This window comes from Camelus bactrianus, chromosome 5 (genome assembly GCF_048773025.1).
Source record: "Camelus bactrianus isolate YW-2024 breed Bactrian camel chromosome 5, ASM4877302v1, whole genome shotgun sequence".
In the NCBI taxonomy this organism is placed as follows: Eukaryota; Metazoa; Chordata; class Mammalia; order Artiodactyla; family Camelidae; genus Camelus; species Camelus bactrianus.
The window spans coordinates 39,466,843-39,488,416 of record NC_133543.1 but is presented as its reverse complement, the minus strand read 5'-3'; the positions used below and the strand labels follow the sequence as shown (position 1 = coordinate 39,488,416).

The 21,574-nt window shown below is 38.8% G+C and overlaps 1 protein-coding gene across 5 annotated transcripts in view; it reads right to left on the bottom strand.

The window, feature by feature from the left end:
- Window positions 1-18,022, bottom strand: part of GALNT13 (polypeptide N-acetylgalactosaminyltransferase 13) — a 462,125-nt gene extending 444,103 nt beyond the window's left edge. For 2 of the 5 annotated variants that reach the window (XM_074363678.1, XM_074363673.1), the window contains exon 1: window positions 17,609-18,022. The gene's annotated coding sequence lies outside the window, so the exon portion shown is untranslated. Of the gene's footprint in view, window positions 1-16,778; window positions 17,261-17,445; window positions 17,587-17,608 lie in introns of those variants that run through there. The other 3 variants (XM_074363674.1, XM_074363676.1, XM_074363675.1) reach the window with 3 other exon arrangements.
- Between the last annotated feature and the right edge of the window lie 3,552 nt (window positions 18,023-21,574).

Below are 21,574 nucleotides of genomic sequence, written 5' to 3'. Positions count from 1 at the left end.
CAAAGGGAAAGGGATTTTGCTACGTGGACCCCCAGGGATTTAGAACTGCCAAAGCATTCAGTAATTTCATGTGGTGCACATGAACCCACTGCTGAAAACCCATTTGTAAGTGTGTCTCTTAGGGAAATTTTGGCAGCTCCGGATGTGGCATTTACATAGTAGATCTACTGTGCGATCTACCTAATAGGGATCCTTAAACCAGGTAGATCCCAAAACCACAAGTTAGATTTATTAATGGATTATGTAGACTGACTGCTTAAGTAGGAATCATTTCAGGCACCAGTGAAGTACCCTTCTCTATTAAAACCTGGCAACACTTTATTGGTCCACAATTTTATATATCAAGTTATTATGACAGGTAGCCCTTTGGCCAGTTACAAGTGCAGAGCTATTTAGACAATTCTAATAAAATACAGATGCATACAACTACATTAAAATCATTATTTTTCCGTGGCAAGTACTAGACACATATATGATTAAAAAACAGATGGACAGAAAATAACATCAGCTAAAAAATGACTAAACGTGGGTGTTTTAGGGTGTGTTAGTGTGACGAGCAGTGAGAACAGGGAAAGGATGTATGAAAGGTTGTTGTCAGTGGCTCTGGGCCATTTTAAGGAATAGTCTTGGCTCCGCAAAGGGAGATCTGTATGTGGGTATCAGCAAAAAGGCAGAAATTCATGAAATTTCTAATAAAATGAAGGTGTGGACCTGAAAGTAGGCTAAAAATTCAAAACTACTGAATTAAATATGACAAGAAATTTGCACTGAAAATATGGGTTTAGATAGAAGAGTTAAAAAAAAGTTGGACTAAAATGTAATTTGGTCCAAGAAAAGGTCAAAACAAACTCTAAAATTAATAAAACAACTAAAAGTCAAGAGTAATTCTGAATTTTCATAAAATAAGATCAGTAACTTGAGTGGTACCCAAGAGATGGTGGAGACCCACACTTAGAAATATCCAGGAGAAGCTGGACAGCGGCATGTAAATCAATGAAGTCAGAACCCTCCCTCACACCATACGCAAAAATAAACTCAGCATGGCTTAAAGACTTAAATATAGACATGGCACCATGAAACTCCTAGAAGAGAACACAGGGAAAACAGTCTTTAACATAAATTGCAGCAGTATTTTCTTAGATCTGTCTCCCAAGGCAAAAGAAATAAAAGCAAAAATAAACAAATGGGACCTAATCAAACTTATAAGCTCTTGCACAGCAAAGGAAACCATAAACTAAATGAAAAGACAACCTATGAACTGGGAGAAAATATTTGCAAATGATGCGACTGACAAGGGAGTAATTTTCAAAATATACAAACAGCTCATACGGCTCAAAATAATAAAGAAAAAAACAAACAAAGAAAACCCCTCAAAGAACCCAATCAAAAACTGGGCAGAAGTCCTAAAACATTTCCCCAAAGAAGACATACTTTGATGGCTAACAGGCGCATCAAAAGATGTTCAACATTGCTACTTATTAGAGAAAGTCAAGTCAAAACTACAATGAGGTTATCAGCTCACACCAATCAGAATGGCCATCATCAAAAAGTATATAAACAATAAATGATGGAGAGAGTGTGGAGAAAAGGGAACCCTCCCACATTGTTGGTGGGAATAGTCTGGTGGAGCCATATGGAAAACAGTATGGAGGTTCCTTAAAACACTAAATATTGAGTTACTACACAATTCAGCAATCTCACTCCTGGGAATATATCCAAAAAAGACAAAAACTCCCAATTTTAATGTTCACAGCAGCACAATGTATAATAGCCAGGATATGGTGGCAACCAAAGTATCCATCATCAGATGAATGGATAAAGATGATGTGGTTTATATATATAATGGAATACTACTGAGCCATAAACAGGAATAAAATATTGCCATGTGTAGCAACAAGGATGGACCTAGATATTCTCATACTAAGTGAAGTAAGTCAGACAGGAAAAGACAAATGTTATATGATATCACTTACACATGAAATCTAAAAATATAATACAAATGAACTTATTTACAAAACAGAAACAGACTCAGACAAAAAAAAATTATGGTTAGCAAAGGGGAAGGGATGGAGTATGGGATTAACAGATACACACTACTATATATAAAAAAGACAAATAATAAAGGCTTACTGTATAGCACAGGGAACTACATCCAATATCTTATAATAATCTATAAGGGATAAGAACTGGAAAATAATATATATACATATATAAGTTAATTACTGTGCTGTACATCTGAAACTAACACAATATCCTAAATCAAGTATACTTCAATATAAAAATAAATAAATATATACCCAGGATATCCATAAAAATAAAAACTCAACTTTAAGTAGAAACCCTCTGGGAAACATGAACACACACACACGCACACGCACACACATGGTGGGCATCAGCCCTGCCCTATGACAGAAAAGAGTATATATCTTTGATTCACTTTTAGTGAAAAATAGACTGCAAAATCAATCACATCACTAAATCTTTCTATATCTTAGTTTTATATTTAAAATGATGGTTAATATTTTGTGTGAGTTACTGACTTCAAAAGTCCTGTTAAATAACATGAAAACAGCTCACAAATAAGTTTACAAGGTAAGTATCAGTGGACTATTACACTATAAAATAAATACAGGTGGTATAATATTTTGGCAGACAGATGCAACAATACAAGACAATCAATTGTCTGTCTGTGACTTAATGTAACCTTGGTTGAGAATGGTTAACCTCATTCATGGTTCCCAGACAAAGCAGGAGTTATTACTTGATTTTAATTATTTCTCATGTAGAAACTCCTCACAAGGTTGTTGAAGCTTATGCCAAAGGTCTCCTTTTAATCACTTTCAAGATACATTCAAACACAAAACTTCAGGATGTGACGCAACAGGAGTACTAAGCAAATGTCGTAAGCTGAGGACCCAACATTATTTTAGGCAGTACTAGAAAACTGTTCGGATCACATAAGAAAGGTAGTAAAAGGTTATCTAAATAATTTCATTATTTTTAACATGAAAAGGATTTTTAAACACAGATAAAACACAGATACTATTTAATAATCCATAAAACCACTTCTTATATAATAAACTGTCACAAAACATAAGCTAGTGCATCATTTTTTAAAAATAAATATTCTAATTTACTGGACATGTTTTTGGAGTTGAGGTGTTATAGGTTACATTAAACAATTAGTCCTGGTACATTTCAACAGACTGCAAATGATTCAGAAATAAATCAAAAACAGCATGATGCATCATTAGATTCCCACTAGCAGTTTATTAATTTATGTATAATTATCATTTGTACAAATTACTGTGAAGGAACTGACAAACTATCAGTGTTCAAAACAACATATTCTTCTCATATGATTAGAAAAGAGAATTGGAGTTTAAATATTTCTAAATGAGAAATCAATTACGATTTGTTATCTCAAATTACATGTCCTTCTACATAAAAAAATAGAAAATCTCCAATTAAGCATTTTATAAAAATCATTCAAAACAACAAGATGTCACATACTGAAATGAAGTCTGTGTCTCTAAAGAACAAAAAAATAATAATGATTCATCTTTTTCATCAAGGGACTAAGGCTAGAATGGCAACATGTTTTTAAATTGTTACCATTTTTCATATTCACACACACAAAAAGCACCCATCTTTCAATTTCTCTAAGAAATCAGCCATGAAAAAATTACACAGAAAAAGCTGATCAAAAAACTAAGAGGAAAATGGAGGATGACTGTCCAATTTAGCCAAGAACTAACAAAAATCAGCAGTGATGCCAGAATTTTCCAAATAAAGTTCAAGGGACTACAAGAAGCTTATCACCTTTTTTCTAAACCAGAAGCACTTCCTGCAAAGTGGCATTTCAGTGTTCAGCACTGTGTGCAATTTGTACAATATTATGATCTATTTATCATGACATGATATTCCTTTGCCTTTCCCTCCTTTACCTTCACTTCTTTCTTCTATAAGATTTCTAGATATTTCACTAATACAGTTTACTGTTTCTATTTTGCTTGGCTTCAATCCTATCTTTGACTGCTATTTATTTACTCCCGGGGTCTGATTTTGCAGTTACTCTTTACAATAATTCTTCCAAGTCTGAGAATTTTATTTCAGAAATCGGTTAAGCAGGCCAGATTTACTGGGCACCTGCCACACTAAACACCAATAGAGGACCCAGAAGAGGAGACACGCTAATGTGTTAATAATTAGTACGTTACATGCGTTGTCACCTCAACCCTTGAAGCAGTTTTATAATTATTAGGTGGTTGAAAATAAATATCTAGCTCTTAGAACTGTGGGAATTAAAGGAGCTAATATTATATAAAGCACTTAGAAGGGACCCTCATTACCTATTAGAAACCTGAGCTGTATTACTGTTAGCTACTATTTCTATCACTGCCATTTTAAGGATGAGGTAACTAAATTCCATAGAGGCTACCTAGCTGTGCTTTTGTCATTCTGCAAGGTAACTGGATAATTTAGACTTTTTGAACTGCATTTATGTAGGCACCACAGTCTTAAACTTGTGTCATTAATACAACCATAATTCACTGCCCCCTCCCAAACTTGAGTCCAGCCATTTTTCTTCTCTTAGAATCAAGGGGTAGTTTATATGCCAAAGTTTCTAATTAACTGCCAAGAACTTCACCTTTTAAAGGAAATTTAATGGGCCCTTGATTCATCAGACCAGGTAAGATAACCAGACAAAGCAGCTCTCACTGCCCCCCAGTCACTAGTCAAAAACCAGATCACTCAGAAAATGGTCAAAGGAGGTGACCCAAGAGATTAGTATCACAACCTGTCAACAGAAACCAGATATTCACAGCTCTGAAGAATGCCTCATTGTTAATTGTATTTTATCATTTCGGAATCCCCTATCCTTCCATACAATAAAAATACTAGATTTTAATGTATCAAAAGTAACTTCTGTTCTCAATTTTCACAATATGTTTTTTGTGTTACACAAGCCTCAAGCTGGAGGGTAGAAACTGGGAAACTTCCCCATTCCTCCTTCTCTCTCTTCCTCTCCATCTCTGTCTCTGTCTCTATCTCTGTCTCTCTGTCAATCTATTTCCACCTATCTACAGAAAGGTATTACAATTCTCTTTTGGATTGATGTTCATAGTTAAAACATGCTAAAGCACGCGCACACACACACATACACACAGAGAAATCTTGCCAACAACTGACAGGTTAGAAATTTCTTGTGGGATCCATCTGTGTTCTCACATTCATTAGGAATAGCAAACATTTTTAAAGCAACCATTTCTGATTAGCTACGCAATAAGTCCAAACAATAAGAAGCAGTGAGAACTTCCAGAACAGCTGCCGATCTAAGATGGCAATATCCTCACATCTGTGTAATGTTGAAATGGCCATCCTTCTTCTATCAATTCCTCTGTGAATCTGTACACACATCAGGTAATCACAGTAACTGGTATAATTTAATAATGCAGAGGACTATAAAATTTACCATCTCTATCTGGAAACCACTACAAAACGTTGTTTAAAATTATTGTTTAGCACTTTTAAAATGTTCAGGAAAACAGAGGTGGAATGGAGATAGGATCTTCTAAAGAATCATTTGGTAATGCTTTGCATTTTTACATCAAGAAAAAAGTTATTTTTAAATTATAATAAGATCTTGAGTAATAAAAACATTGTATCAAAACAACCTTGTTTGGGAAGTGATTATTACAGATTAATGAAACTAAAGATGTACAATTCGGATTTGAGTGATCAACTCAGTCAGACTCAAGGTAAAGGAGAACAGAGACCAGTGTTAGAAAGGCAACTAACAACCTCTCACAAAGAGCCAGAGCAAGAAAGCACTCTGAATCAGCCTTGAGACCTAGCACACCTGAAAAAGTTAAAGCTTATTTCATTCTCAAAGAAAATGATTAGGCCTATCTTTGCAAAACAAATAAATATCAGACTACAGAGTGATATCAGAGATTTTTTTTTTTTTTTTTTTTTTTTTTTTTTTACCAGTTGCATCATTTTACAGATGAGGAAACTAAGGTCCAAAGAACTTGAATGACATACTACAGATTTTATTAGTGGTTTTACCTGGACTAGAATCCAATTCTCTCCTCATAGCCCCATAATCATTTTAATACTGTAGGGGATGACTGCTACTGTGTTTACCAACAAAAAATTCCAAGTATTTACATTTCTTTATACAATTGCACCCCTCCCCCAACCCCAACCAGTTCTCCCCAGAGGGAACTGCCTTTAATTGTTGATTAACTCTACAACAGAAAGCTTAAATTCAAATGTCCTTATGGACCAGGGTGATTGGACAGTGATTGGAATCTTTGGGAATCTGGGGAGTTCATACACACCTAAAAGTAACCACACATTTTTTTCTTAAATCAAATCAAAGCACACTTTGATCAAACAAATGGACCCAAAGTATTTTAGACATTATCTAGATTATCCCACTTAGCTTACTCCACACTGCTGCATGCACTTCCTCTTAATATAGTCATTGTTCCTTCTCTTACTTTTCTTTGTAGCTATAAGGGATATATCATCACTTCCACTTCTTATAACAACTTTACACACCATCTCTCGACCTTGTTTTATAACAGGCTCCTCTTTCAGTTTCCATCCTCTCCTTCTGCTTTCCTCAACCCCAATACCTAACTCCTAGCCTCCACCATCTGCATATTTACTGTGACACTGCCATTGTTGACAATACTTGCATTCTGTTATATAGTCGTGATTATCTCCCACATTTTACTTAAAGATTGATACAAAAAAAATTGAAAATTTGCAAATACATAACCTAACATTTAAGTAATATAAAAATATTGTTCATTTCAGGGTCCACTAAAGTTATATGATTACTTTCCTTTCTTGCATTTTCTTTGTTTTTTCCTGGAGTTTCTACCTTTTTTGTTTTTGCACTATTTGCCTTTGCAAATATTTCTTGGACACTGTATGTTGTATAAAGCTCCCTTTTTGTCCCAAAGCCTCTAACCAGCCAAAGCCCTCCACTTTTGTGCACTGATCCTACACCAGAGTGAAGCAGTAGGAGTTGTGCCTTCCAGGACCGCTTCAAAGCTATGTCTTTCTCTTTCTCTTGATTACATTTTGCTGGGGTTCAACCTCCAGTAATTTTGTAAGGTTACATTTGAGGAAAATATATTTAGTCCTTATGTGCCTGAAAATGTCTTTATTCTACTCTTGCATTTGACTCATATTTTGAGTGGATACAAAATTTTCAGTTGCAAATCATCTTCCTTCAGAAATTTAAGAATTCTATTAATTCTTTAATATCTGCTCTAATTACATTTTCTGTTCTTTTACAGAACTCCAATCAGCAGGAAGTCACACTTCAGGGAGACTCACTATGACTCTTACCTTTTTCATCTTTTTGTTCTTTTTGTTTGCACTGTTGAGAGTTTTTCTCAATTTGACATTACAAATGTTGCCTTAAAATGCTGATTTGAAAATCTTTAATTTCCAACAGTTTTTCTTCTCCATTTGTGTCTTTTCCCTATCATCTTATTTTACGAATGCAATATTTTCTTGAATTTTTCAAAAAATTAATTTTGTTGGTCTCTTGTATGGTCTTTTAATTATCTGCTCCCTGAAAGGTCATTTTATTGTCATTGGTTTTCATTTATCTTGGTCTTTCTTTTTCATGTTGCAGATTTTTGTTAAAACTTTTTCATTAAATTATTTCTTAAATGTCTGGTAATACTTGGTTGCTGTCTTGTATTTAAGAATAAAAGAGCAGAAATGGCTGAACTTTCTGTACTTGAGTGGGTCTTGCTGTACAGAAGACTTTGCTTCAGGGTAAGGAAGGAACTAATCCTTAGGCTTGATAACCCTAGGTGCCAAAATAAAAGGGAATTTATTCTACAGCTGAAAGATGCATCCCTAGTCGCCCTTACCGCCCCTCAGTAGTCCATGTTAATGGGGATGGTTGGGAAGGGCAGGGAAAAAAACCTGCTACAAGGACATCTGCAAAGGAAGTAGACGCTGTGACTGCAAGGTGGGCTATTCCAGTTATACACGCTGAGTCATTATTTTGTCTCAGTCTCAGTGCCCTTCTTCTACTCTATTTTTCTTGGCTTCGGTGAGCCTTCAGCCTTTGGGTTCTTGTTCAGGGTAAAGGGGCTCCCTCCTCAACCTCAGGCCACTGCCCCCTATCTTGGGCAGTTTCCTCCGCCCTGCTTCATTCCATCCAAATTGTGACAGTTTGATATCTTTTTAATTCCTTAATTTAATGTTTAAGTTCATGAGGTTTCAGGAGGGAGTTTAGATAAAGATATGTCCTAATCCTCCCTTGTGAAATGAAAACTCGCCTGTTTAAAAGCCGTTCCACTGACCTACAGAAGTTGCCCTTAAAACACCTAAAATGAGGAAAACCCAAGAACAGACATGATTGTCACACTGCTGCACATCACCATGCTTATGATGGTGGTGATGCTGCCCAGAATCACTCGGACAAGGCTCTCTCCTGAAGCAAACGCAGACTGCACGTGTGCACAGGTCCTAGGGCACACGGGGTAAAAGCAGTACTACTGACTGCGTGTCTCTGAAATGTCTTTTTTGTGAGCAACGAGACAACTGATTAACATTCTCAAAAAAAGATGTGTTGAAATTCAAAATTATTTAATGAGATAGTTTCAAATATCTTAGATTTGTGGAGGTTATTTTTCCTTACAAAGGGATGGAAATGAGGCATACATGTTATCCCACTTGAATTAGAATTTTATATAGATAATAAGAATCTGAGCATTGTAGAAGCAAAATGGGCCTATTGTTGTCTACAACAGCAAATGAAGTGTCTCATAAGCAGCAATTCAATGTGTTAATTCAGCTGCACCATCCAATTACCTAGGATTCATCTCAACTTAGTGAACAACAATAAAACTCTTTAAAAAATCTGTGACAAAATGTCTGCTCTAGGTTTACCAAATAGGGAAAAATACCATCCCAAAGTCAGGGAACAGGAGCCATGGAATATAAATTTTACGAATTGTTCATCACCATCTATCAATTAATATCACAATGAAATCCTGACATGAAGTCAATAGCCTAGAGTTAACAATGAAACATGTCCTGGACTTTTGATAAGGAAAACCTGACCAAGGAATGTGAGAACTGTGTGGCAACTGAAATTGGCACCCCCTCAAATAACACAGCATTCCCCTGGAGCCAGTGCCTGCCAACTGACCACAGGGCCCAAGCACACAATGCTAAAAGTAGACAAAGGTAATGAGATGTGAATTTAGCATCCCGAGCCTCCTGCTAAATGACCCAGATGCAAGAGCCAGAGCGTCTGCCTCTTACTTACTAAGGGACTAAATGATGAAATGAACAGAAGCTCTTTTTTTATTTACATTTTTTAGAGAACCAAGAGAACGAATACACAGTCCAGCCCTGCTTCATGAGGATGTATTAAACCACAGAAAAAGACAATTTAAAGTCGAGAGCATTATGAAGAAGGAAGACAGGAAGAGAAGGGCAGGGAAAAGATATGGAAGAAAGAGAGTAATGAAAAATGATGAAACAGTATTTACTTGAGAAGAAAATACACAGAAACTGTGAAAATCCAAAGGATATGGGAGAAATCTGAATCATGATCAGGCACAGGCTGGTTTCTAATACTTTTCAGGATGAGTGATCCATAATCCCATTTGAGACTGAACTATCAAGAAAATCAAGAAATATGAGCCTTGAGGGTTTAGAAAAAGAGGTGGAATTTGCTGTGAGAGAAAGAGGAAAGACAGTAGTACTGAGTTTTAAAACTTGGCTAGTCAGTAATCCCGTAAGCTCTCACTTCATTTACAGAATCTGAAAACAGGATTGTTTTTAAGTGTAGATTTTTACTTTTTAAAAAACCAGATAGGTAGGGTGACTCACTACTGGGGTATCTAATTCAAGTAATTTACACAACCTAATCAAATGTCAGTCAGTCTAAAATAATATTTTTAAGACTAAAGAGAAGTCATTAAAACACTGCCTGAGTGCATTCATCACAAATATTAAGTAACAGAAAGTTGCTGAAAATCAACCAAAGGCTAGAAGGAGAAAATGTATCTCATCAAAGATTAATATATCAGTTCTTTATAGATTACCAGTGATTACAAATTTGTACAGATATTCCATAAAATAAAAGCTTACAAAAAACATATTTGAGAAAAAAATCCAGAAGTTTCAGTAGGATTTCTCCAATCCTTTCATAAATATTAATATTTTAGAATGTAATTTAAACAGTTTATGAACAGTATTGCAGGAAAATAAGCTATTTCTTACTAGATCAGTTACTGATTGAAGTCTATATATAGAAATTCTACTTATAGATTTTGATTTTTTTTTCTTTTGTCTGCATCACTATGTGTTTGTTCACTTCTTTTTTTGTTTTCTTTTTTGTTGGGGGTGCACAGTGATCGGCACCTATGAAGAGACAAACATCAATCTACCTGAAGAAAATCACTGATTTTTTTCCATGTTTATTGTCCCTTTCATAATTAACTTTCTTTCTTAATCTGGTATGACTTCTTAAAAGGTAAACTGTTTTCAACTCTACAAATCTGAGTTTGTCGGTCAGATTTTCTTCCCTCATTTCTAAAGGCAAAACTTATTCAGGTAGGAAACAAAACATACAAATCTGGGTTTCATTTTCAGTTCTGTTGCTTCAAGCCTTGTGACTGAAAGTAGATCATTTTAATCATTTCACCAACATAGCATAGCTCAGGCCTTGCCATTTCAATCAACTTACCCCGGACAACTTAACCTTTCTGGGTCTCAATTTCCTTATCTGTAAAACGGAGGTACCAATAAAACCTACCTTGGAGGTTGCTATGATTGAATGAATTAATATCTGTAAAGCACTCAGAACAGAGTCCAGAACACCGTACCTTCTCTATTTTGTTAAATAAATAAAAACTGATAAATCTGAAAAATGTACTAGAAGTACTTTGGTTGCTTGAGACCTCAGACTCATCTAGGAAAATGTTTATAAAGATAGATCCTCTTGGATTCATCCCAGGCAAATGAGACTCTGTTGATACAGAGATCAACCTGTATTAAAACAAACAAACAAATAAACGTCCCTTGAGGTAATTTCAATTTACAAACTGGTTTGTTAGCAGTGACATTAAACAGTGCCCTCGGTCAATGTAACTACATCTCCTGCACTCCAGCGGCATTCCTTTCCTCTTCACTGGCCACAACAGTCCCTATCCAAAGCAACTTGGGATTTAATAGCATCAGTCAGTTTTACAAAAGCAGTTAGAAGTTCAGCTCTGGAATTTTCTTTCTTACCTAAAGCAAAACTGCTTTGTCCTCACCAAGGCAAACAAAGACATAAAAAGGAGCAAACTCATCCCTAAGGCTGGGACACACTGGTTAAAGGGAAGGATGGAATCAGTTTTTGAGACATGCTCCTTTTGTCTTCCCCAACATTTATTCTTCATCCAAGGACTCAGATTGGTACAGTCTTAGTGATGGTGATTTGTGGTTAACTACCATGAAGGAACAAGTCACCTTCAATCCTCTAATCCTTTCAATACACACTGATGCAGTAAACTGAGGCTAGTGCAATTGCTAGCATCTTGCTTAGGTATAAATGTTACTGTCCAGATTTGCAACTAGGAAGATGAGGGAACAGATCTAAGGGCTAAGTCCTGGCTATGACAACCATGCTGGCCTGTGCTGTGTGGGTGCTCGGGGCCCACGGGCTAGGCAGCGTATTATCTTATAGTGGTTCTGACTATGAAACGCTCCCAATCATAGGCTACAGAATGTGGTGAAATAAATTACCAGACTGTGATGAAATTTTCATCAGTCTTTGCTAAATTAGAAAAATAAGTACAATGTAGAAAAATGCACAAGAAGCTAAATGTATTCTATTTTAAGGATGAGATTTTGAGACTTAGTTCCACCACCAGTTGGTGTTACAATGTCCACTCTTTTGTAAAACGATTGTGATATACGTAGATTTGTTAAAATCATTCTTACCATGCAAAAGAAAATCTTCACATGGAGGTTGACACTCATTTTATTAGTCATTAGTGAAAATGTTAGACTGAGTACTGTAAGGGCACTGGCTTCAGAGACAGAAAGAACTGATGTGACCCCTGGCCCTACTAACACACATTAGCTGTGTGATTTCAAGCAAATGATTCCTCTTTAATACAATGGGGAGAGTCATACTACTTATTATTCAAATGTTTATGAGGATAAAAAGTGGTAAGAGCTGTTAGATATTTACTTACCCAGAAGTATAAAGTATCTAGCAAATAAATTTTAGTTATTTTATCAATTGGTAATCATTTTTAACTCAAACTCAATAAACTGAAATGGCTATACCTTTACATGCATTTGCTTCCAAGTATTCCCATTTTTCTTTCAGTAGACTAATGGCAGTACTGCATAGGGGTCTCGATAGCCATATAAATCTCATCCTCTCCATCTGAAACTAATTATATAATAAAAATCTCAGCAGGACATTAAGTAAGTTATTATGCCTCTGGTCTACAAGATAATCCTCCCCATATGTCAAAATTCATTTTTTAACACACAAAAAAAGTGATGCTGTGTTTATAATATCAAGGTAATTAATATTAGGCAAGAGACTAAGTTGGCATTTACTACTATCTCGGAGGTGTAATTTAGATGATTTTGAATGCACAGGCTGTGCTTCAAATTCTTGTTTACAGTGGCTACTCAGCACATGTATTATGCTCACCAAAGTGCCAACCAACAGTTTAATCACACTCTTCCTATAATGTTCTACAAGATCTTAAATAAGACTTAAGTGACAATTCAGTGTAGTTTAATTTATCAGAGTCCCAATTAATTCTACATCATGTTAAAAACACTGATATGATGTACCTTAGACAGTCCTCATCTATCTTAACAGCAAGCACTTCTGAAAAAAATTCAAAAGGAAACTGAGTAATATGGACAGTGTGTTTAATTTTCTCATCTAACAAAAAACACGATCACAAGTATGTTCATACCTATGATGGTAACAGTCACTATTTTCCCTAAATCCCTCTCAAAGCTATGTTAGGAGGATTAACTATTAATATGGGATAACTTTTAATAATTGATATTTTGCATCTTGCTTTAGACCTGTTGTGAAGAGAGGACAATACACAGTAGGGTAAACATTAAGAGAGAAACTGATAGTTCATGAGGTCTATAGTTATATGGATGTGTCCTTTGAGAAAAAGCATGTCTCCTACTGGAACTTACATTTTAAATGTTAAACCCCAATAATCTCCTAATAATCTGAAGTAATAACTTGTAAAAAAAATAAATAAGAATTTCAGCTTAATTAAATAGGTCCTAGAAATACTAAGAAAATAAAATTGGAAAACTCACAGCCAAAAATGAATTTTAGTTATTGTACTCAAAAAGGACATCAGAACATACATTAATCACACAGATGTTTCTAGCCATCTGTACTTATTTCTTGGTAATCATCTTGGACCAGTTAAATATATTATTATAGATATACTACATTGAAAACACACAGATAGTTCTAAAACTGAATCAAGAAGAAATCAGTATCAAAATGAATAAAATACATTTGATTTATATTTTGCTCCCAAAGATAATTGCTTATAATGCCCCCAATGGATGACCAACTACTACTAAATTCATGTGTTTATACATTTTCACAAATTTCTTTGAATTCTCCAAGTACTAAATTTCACAATGGAAAGCTAGACTCTTCAAAAATACGTATGGCGTAACTGAATGGCAAACATCTCTAAGTAAACAATGTGCTTTAAGATAGAAATTGTAAATAGAAGTTTAATCTGTTAAAAATGATAAATGGTTTATAAAAGCAGACAGTATATGATCTTTAAATGTGACTTATGTATTCAAACATGTGCTTCTGTGTGTGTGTGTGCAAGAGAAGGGGCATATTTAGAAATGTCATCAAATAGCTTGTCAGAGTCAATATGAGTATATATACATATATAAAGTCTTAATTTGATGTTTCACATGTGCTTATTCTGATGGCAGGAAGGATTTAGAACCAAAGCCCAGTTAAAATTCTTGGATAATTAGGCATATGGTCACTCAGACTTCAAAGTAGTAATCCTGCTACATTTAAACTGCTAGACATCAAATTTAAGATGTCTACATGTTCCTACTACTAATACCAAGACAAACTCAAGAAGGTGATGTATTAAAAGTCCCAGTTAAGAATTTGCTGTTTCTTGCAAGAGGTACCACTTGAAAATGTGTTTAATAAGGCAAATTAAAGGTTAAAACTATACTAACTGTTCATTTTCATGAAGACAATAAACACTTATCAGAGACATGTAATATTATTTATTTCACATGGTGGGACTTTATTGATACCTTACTCTCAGTCATTTTCTGTACTTTTTTTGTTATTCAGAAACACCAATATCCTCTTCATTTACCTATCTAGGAAGACTCAAAATACCCATTTACTACTTGTTCTCTCCCCTCTTCCTAAAATGTCAGAGTTTTAAAAAGCTGCAAAATATCTAATACATAGAAATGTTCCTGTTACAACTACCACTTCTAAAAATCAAGTTAGGAAAATGGAAACATCGTATTTCACGCTGACATAATTTTGACCTGAAATTAGTGCACTTTAAGTTAAAAAGTTAAATGTGTCTCAATATTCTTATCAGTAAGAAATCAGAATTTATCTCAACCTGTATCAGAATTTCCACCTTCACTATGTCTTTGCTACTTTTAAATACAAAAAATAGGGGAGAGGATCAGTTGATTCACAAGTAATATTTTTCAAGCAAAATTGCCTTGAACGTGCTCCTGAACAACACTCGTGGTAAAGCCCCAACTGTTTTAAGAGGTGACTACCATATCATCAAAAAAGCAATACTGCAGCACACAGATTCCTACTAGTATCTCATTTCAGAAGGCAGTACATTTCCAGGTACTCTGGCAAATTCTCATAAACATGAAGTATCACACCTTCACCCCATATATTTGAAGCAGTAAGAAAACCTGTAAACTATTTAAGGTAAGTGATTTGGTTTGCAGATCAACTTATAGCCCTCAATTATTTTAAGCTGAGACACCTGTTCTTCATACTGAAAGAAAAAACTTTTCACCTGTTAAAACCACATGAATGTATTCACCCACAAATGATGTCATGCCCTAGTTTACTCTCAGGTAAGAAGATTGAGAGACGCCACCCATCCGAGCCTCTAAATGCATTCCTTCAATTCTGCAGTGACTGGTAAAGAACAAGTTATCAGCCAAGTTAAAGTCTTGCACACGGGGGCAAATTCAAGCAGCAACTGAGGTAAAAAGACACAGCCGACTCATGTTTCAACATCCCTTGCACTAGACCTCAGTTCCCATTCATAAAAGACTAAATTAAACAGAAAAAAGAGGCACAATTCAACTTCTTGTATGTGGGCTTATTAGCATAGCTAGGTGACTTCAAAGCCCCCAATCAACCAAAAATTCCTAGCAAGCATTACTGGTTTTCCCACACTGAGCTAGGGTCTGCATATCTGAGACAGCATCTAGTCCCACTCTGGACTCAGATCCAGAATTAATCTACAGCAGCAGCACTGTGCTTCCTTTGGAAAAGCTTTCTTTTCTTCTTCCCCAAATCTGATCTGAGACACAATATCTATACTTAAGCAAGCAGCTTAAGCCCTACAATGGGATGAGCATCAAAGAAAGAGTAAATTAAAAGTATTTACTTAAACAAGCAGGAGCAGCTGAAGAAAACTCAGTGGAGTTGAAGGTGGGCCGGGACATAACGAACAGACATGAAATCCTAGCTTGTGGAAAATCGTGCAGGAAAATGTACGTTTCTTATGTTTAAAGCCTACCTTAGGCTATGAAAATTCTTCAAATCTATCCACCTCTGAAGTCACTTGAAAAGGGTTTCAGTATTAAGGTTCTAATTCTGTAGGAGAGGAAGAGTTTGTAGAGATCAGCTGAAGAAAAGGAAAGGATGGGTGAAATCAAGGAGAATAATCTGGGAAGGTGAGAGGTCCAAAGTACGTCACCAATAGGTTGACCTTACTTTTCAATATTCTCAAACCAGCAGGTTTCTCTAACACTAGAGGGCATGAATGCAAACACACACACACACACACACACACACACACACACACACACACACACACACACACACACACACACACACACACACGATGGGCAAGGGGAGCAATCCTGGGTAAAGGCAGCCTTCATATAAAGCTTAAGATCTGGGGGGCCCCAAGGACACTTGAAATTTCAGGGGGTCGGGGTGGCCAAGTGTCTTTAGCCCTGCAAATAAAATCTCTGTGCTGTATTTCTGGGAAGAGGGACAGCTATCTCTTCCAAGGAAACCGCTCAAGGATTGAGTATTATGACAGTTTAAAGCAGAGAGTCTCCCAACGCTTCTCTCCTTCGCTAGCAACACCTTAGCCTTTGAAAAGCTCCCACCCTTTCCAGGTTAGTTTTCCCTGGATCCCGAAGCTTCTGTGTTTATCTGCCCACTGTCTCCTCCAGTGGCTGACTGTAAAAGGCTAGAGATGTAGACTCTCCACCTGGAAATTCAACTGATCCTAGTCGAAGAACGGGGGAAGGGGAGGGGCGCCCGCAGTTTTCCCTGTCCGGACCAACAGCTTCCTTGCCCCCGGGTTCGCGGCAGCGCCCTCGGACCCAGGGATGGGAGGCTGGCCCTTGCGCCCCCTCATTCAGTCCCTCGACTCCAGGATAGCCCAGCCAAGAGTAGACTGTCTCCATCCCCGAGCCCCCCATCTCCTCTCCAAGAAGGGAAGTCTCTGTACCTGGAGGTGCCCAGAAGGCAGGCCGGGGCGTGCTCCTCTGGCCAAGAAGCCTCCGGGTCTGCGAGCTGGTGGTGCTCGAGAGGGCCAGGCACGATAGATGAGACAGAGAGACAGACACAGGCAGCGAGAAGCAGAAACAGAAAGAGAAAATATAGCAAGACGGAGAGACAGCGAAGAGATAGAATACCAGGGACACAGGGACATCCCCCCAAAAAAAAACAGGGAGAAAGAGAAAGAAAAAGAGACAGAGAAATCTGGAGCGGGTGCGGGGATCCAGAGAATCAGGGAAAGAAACTGAGTCAGAAATGGACACACAGAGGGTTTGAGAGGCAAAGGGAGACAGAAAGAGAGGAAGGCAGCCGTCGAGGAAGACACTCGAGACCGAGCGCGTCCCCGATGTCCGGCGGACAGAGTAGATGCGCCCGCGCACCGCAGCCCCCGGGCGCCCGCAGCTGGTGAGAAACTTGCCGGGGCGGGAAGGCCGAGCAGCCCCCGCCGCCGAGCGCCACCAGGGCGCAGAGAGTGGCCATCGTTCCCCAGCTCGCCCGGCAAGCGGAGAAAGCAGGATAGAGGGCGGGCGGTGGCGGAAAGTTCGCGCCTCGCAGTCCTCCCTCCGCACCTGCAGCGGCGGGCAAGCGCGCTCCCACCGCGCGGGGTGCCGCCTTACCGGGTTCGTCCGCGCCCCTGCCCCGGGACCGACCGCGGGAGCTCAGCTCCGCACCCTGCCACCCGCTGCGGGACTTTGCGGCGCCCACCCGGGCACTCGGGCTGCCCAGAGGTGACTCGCTCCAGGCAGAGGAAGAGAGGGTAAGCAAGAGAGAGACGGAGACCTGCTACTGTGGCCAGGGATCCCGCGAAGAGGGTACAGCGGTCCACGCACGGAATTCAGCCTCCGACTCAGCCCGGCAGGCGCCGGCCGGCTGCGCCGAGTGCGCAGCGCGCCGAGCCCGCGCTCACCTGGAACCCGCGCCGGCCCGCGAGCGCCGCGTGCAGCCCGGCTTCCCGCCGGCGCCTCTCACTTCACACTTCCCCGCGAGCAGAGCAAGCCGGCTCCGGCCTCGGCCAGCCCCGGAGAGAAGCCCTCATAGCGCAGCGGCGGGCTGGAGGGCTCCGCGAGCGCGGCGAGAGCGGGCGCCGAGGCCGAGGAGGAGCAGAAGACCAAGCGAAGGCTCCTAGCACATTGTCACCTCGGCAGAGCCGCCGCCGCCGCCGCTGCCGCCGCCTGGTCACTTCGCCCCCAGCCCCCGCCCCCCTCCCACCCCGGCACGCTCCCTCTCAGCCCCTCCTCCTCGCGCGGTCCCTCCCCCTCCCGTAGCCCCAGCCTGGAGGCCTCTCACTGGGCTAGTATCATTTACGTAACCAGCACCTCCAGCCCTCCCCCTTCTCCGCTCCCGCTCCTCCCCGGGCTGGGGCGGTGCTCACTGAGCGTGTTCCAGCTGCTCCTGGAGCTGCCGCTCCAGCGATGTGCACAAGTCCCGCGATACTTGGCAGGCTTGGCACCCAAGAGCAACCGTGGGGTCGGCTCCTCTCCACCCAGAGCGCCCCGCGACCCCTGATGCCCCGGGGCCCCACCCTGCGAAAGCAGGCTGGCATACACCGCGTTGGTCCAGTGCACCAGGAAGCTTCTTAGAGGTCGGAGACTGCCCTCGGGGGAAAGCTCTAGTAAACCCACCCCCGCCGTCGACTCCAATAGAGAGAAGCTGCGGGGAACTTGAGGTTTAGGCGCGGAAGCAAAAAGGACGAGCCAGAGTTTGGCCTTTAGTCAATTACAATTGGTTTACCCTGGCAGGATCCTAATGTTCTGGTTAGCGACAGCCGCTGCCACCAAAAGCACTGTTAAGAGACCTGGAAACGCAAAGAGCTTCCTCGTACTCTTAAATTTTTTAGGGAGCAGTAAAGAAAAAAGGTAGGGCTTTAAATTCCTTTCTCAGGAAGATAGTCTTTACACACACACACACACACACACACACACACACACACACACACACACACACACCTGCAAGTTGCATTTCAAAATAAATATGCAGTCATTTATAAGTAAAGTTAATGTGTAGTATAGTAGAAAGTTCATGATACTGAGTTAAAATATATGTAAGGATTTTAGAATAGTGCGTGGCACAAGGCACAAACTTAGGACTCAGATATATTAGCATCCTAAGACTTCGGACCTACCCCTGACTGCCATGTGAGAAGGACTCTTCAGAAATTGGAATTGCTGAGTTCAAGTCTATGCTTTGATATTTATTCACTTTTGGCTCTTGGTTAGTTTTGGTTCTTGACTTTCTTGTTTCAGTTTTATTTGTGTGAGAGGGTAACATAGGGGTCCTTTCTTCCTCTCACAGGGTCACTTCATGTTGTCTTAGTTACCTCTGCTTAGTTAATGTGGCAAAATTTGGGGACGACATAAGCTACTCCAAAAATATTGAGCTATGTTGTACAAATATACATTATTAATTATAATCCAGTATCAATGACATTCATTATATTCATGAAAGGCAATTTTTAGAGATGTTATCTTTATATCTTTCCATGAATCAATTAACATCTAACCTGTTATGATAACTGTACTTAATGTTTTCTCCTCCACTGTCCATCCTGCCTACCTCCCTGCACCCTTCAATTAGGGAGCATCTACCAGAGGTGCTTCTGTGCATGTGTGAGGACACAGGGTGCCACTCATAACACCAAGGACACTAGACTTTTTCTCTGTTGCTTGCTCTTTTGAGTTACAGTTGTGTTATCAGGTCACTCACCTACCTCTGCATGGCACACTGAGAAAGGCCATGGACCAGCAGGAAGAAGATTGAGCTTCTAATGCTGGTAAAACCACTTACAAGTCATATGTCCTTGAAAAACATATTAAGTCCCCATACTTACATTCATCTCTAAAAAAGGTAGCAATATCATTTTGCAACCTTGGTAGTAATATGTAACTAAGGCAAGAATCATAAAACTAGTCAGTAAAAGTTGCGCATGTAGTCAGTTATTTATGTAATCCCAAAGTACTTCCCTGGGGATTATTAGCTTCTTGTGTATAACACACCACCCCCAAACTTAGTGGCTTAAAACAGTACACATCTATAATTTCTCAAGGTTCTGTGGGTTATCAGGGTGGTGTTCTGCTCTGGCTGGCTCACTTTAGTCTGGATGGTCTCAGTCACTTGTCTAGTGGTTGGCAAGCTGACCTGGGGCAGGGCTCAGCTGGGATGGCTTATCTTTGTTTAAGCCGGTCTGTCATCCTTCAGTAAGCTAGTCCTGTCTTCTTGAGTACTGGGAGTTGCAGGATTTAGAAAGCAACAATGGAGTGCAAACTCCAATGCAGAGCACTTTTTAAAGTCCTGCCAACACACATTTACCCGAAGAAATTACATCACCAAGCCCATATTTGAAGGGTGAAGTAGTATACTCCATGTCTTGATGAGACAATGCAATGAGATGATGAAACTGCAAAATCCTATATCAAAGAAGAATGCAGACACAAAGGGGAAGCACTTGAGGCCATTTCTGTAATTCACAGATTCTCCTTAATTACAAAGGAATAAAAAATTCCTTATAATGAATACATCTGATAGAGATCACCTTAACCAAGTGATCAAGATTAAAATCACCAGCAATGGGATCAGGTGACATTATGAGCCTCTTTTTGTTTAATGAAGTAGCAGACACACATGGTCTCTAAGTCACTCATCACCTAAACAGCTTAAAATCAGTTAAAGTAATAGCTGATTAAAACCAGTTAGAGTAATAGCTGATTAAAACCTTTCAAATGCATGGACACTCAGGAGAGAAGAGTGAGCTATAAAAGCTCTGGAAAGTCTACAGGCTCACAGTGGGAGTTTACAGTCCCATCTTTGCTGGAAGAGCATGTTTTAAAAAATAAACATTTTAGGAACTGAAATAATAGTGACTTTAGCAGCAATCCCAAACAAGGAAAAGATGACAAATGAGAGACACATGACATCATAAGCCTCATGATGTGACTCACGAAGAACTACGCAATATAATTTATTTAGTATTCCAGACTAAAAAAAAGCATAATCAACTCTAATCACGAGGAAGCAAAAGACAAACCTAAATTGAGATAAACTCCACAAAATATCTGTACTTTTCAAATATGTCACTGCGATGAAAGTCAAAGAAAAGCTGAAGAACTGTTCCAGACTAGAGGAGATTAAAGACACATGACAACTAAATGCAAAGTGTAATGTAATGTGAACTGAATACTCTACTGGAAAAAATACATAACTATAAAAAGGACATGGGGACAATTGGCAAGATAAGAATAAACTTTATAACATCTCATCTGTAGGCCTTTTATCTATGTTAAATTACAACTGGTTTTGTATCAACATTAAATGTCCTAGTTTTGATCATTTTACTGTGATTACTGTAATGAAATATACTGGAGTAAAAGGAGCATAGTGGTTGCAGTTTATTCACAATGATTCAGAAATACCTTTAGAGAGAATGATTTTAAGAGTTGTTAAATTTGAGTGAAGAATATAAGGTAATTCTTTGTACTAATTTTGCAACTTTTTTAAAGTTTAAATTTAATATTTTAGATGATAGGAGAAATAGTCTGCTTATCTCACAAGTAAATTACATGCAATAATTTACGTGAATGTGTTAAAAGTAATGAACATTTATATTGTACTTTTTCATGAATGCTACATTTTATTGTGCTATGTTCTAAACCAATAAGCAGATGTATACTTTTGTCAGGTGTTACTAAACTCTCAGAAGAAAACTGAAAAAGGCTAAGAGCTGAGCTTTTAATCTAGTTTGCCACAAATGAT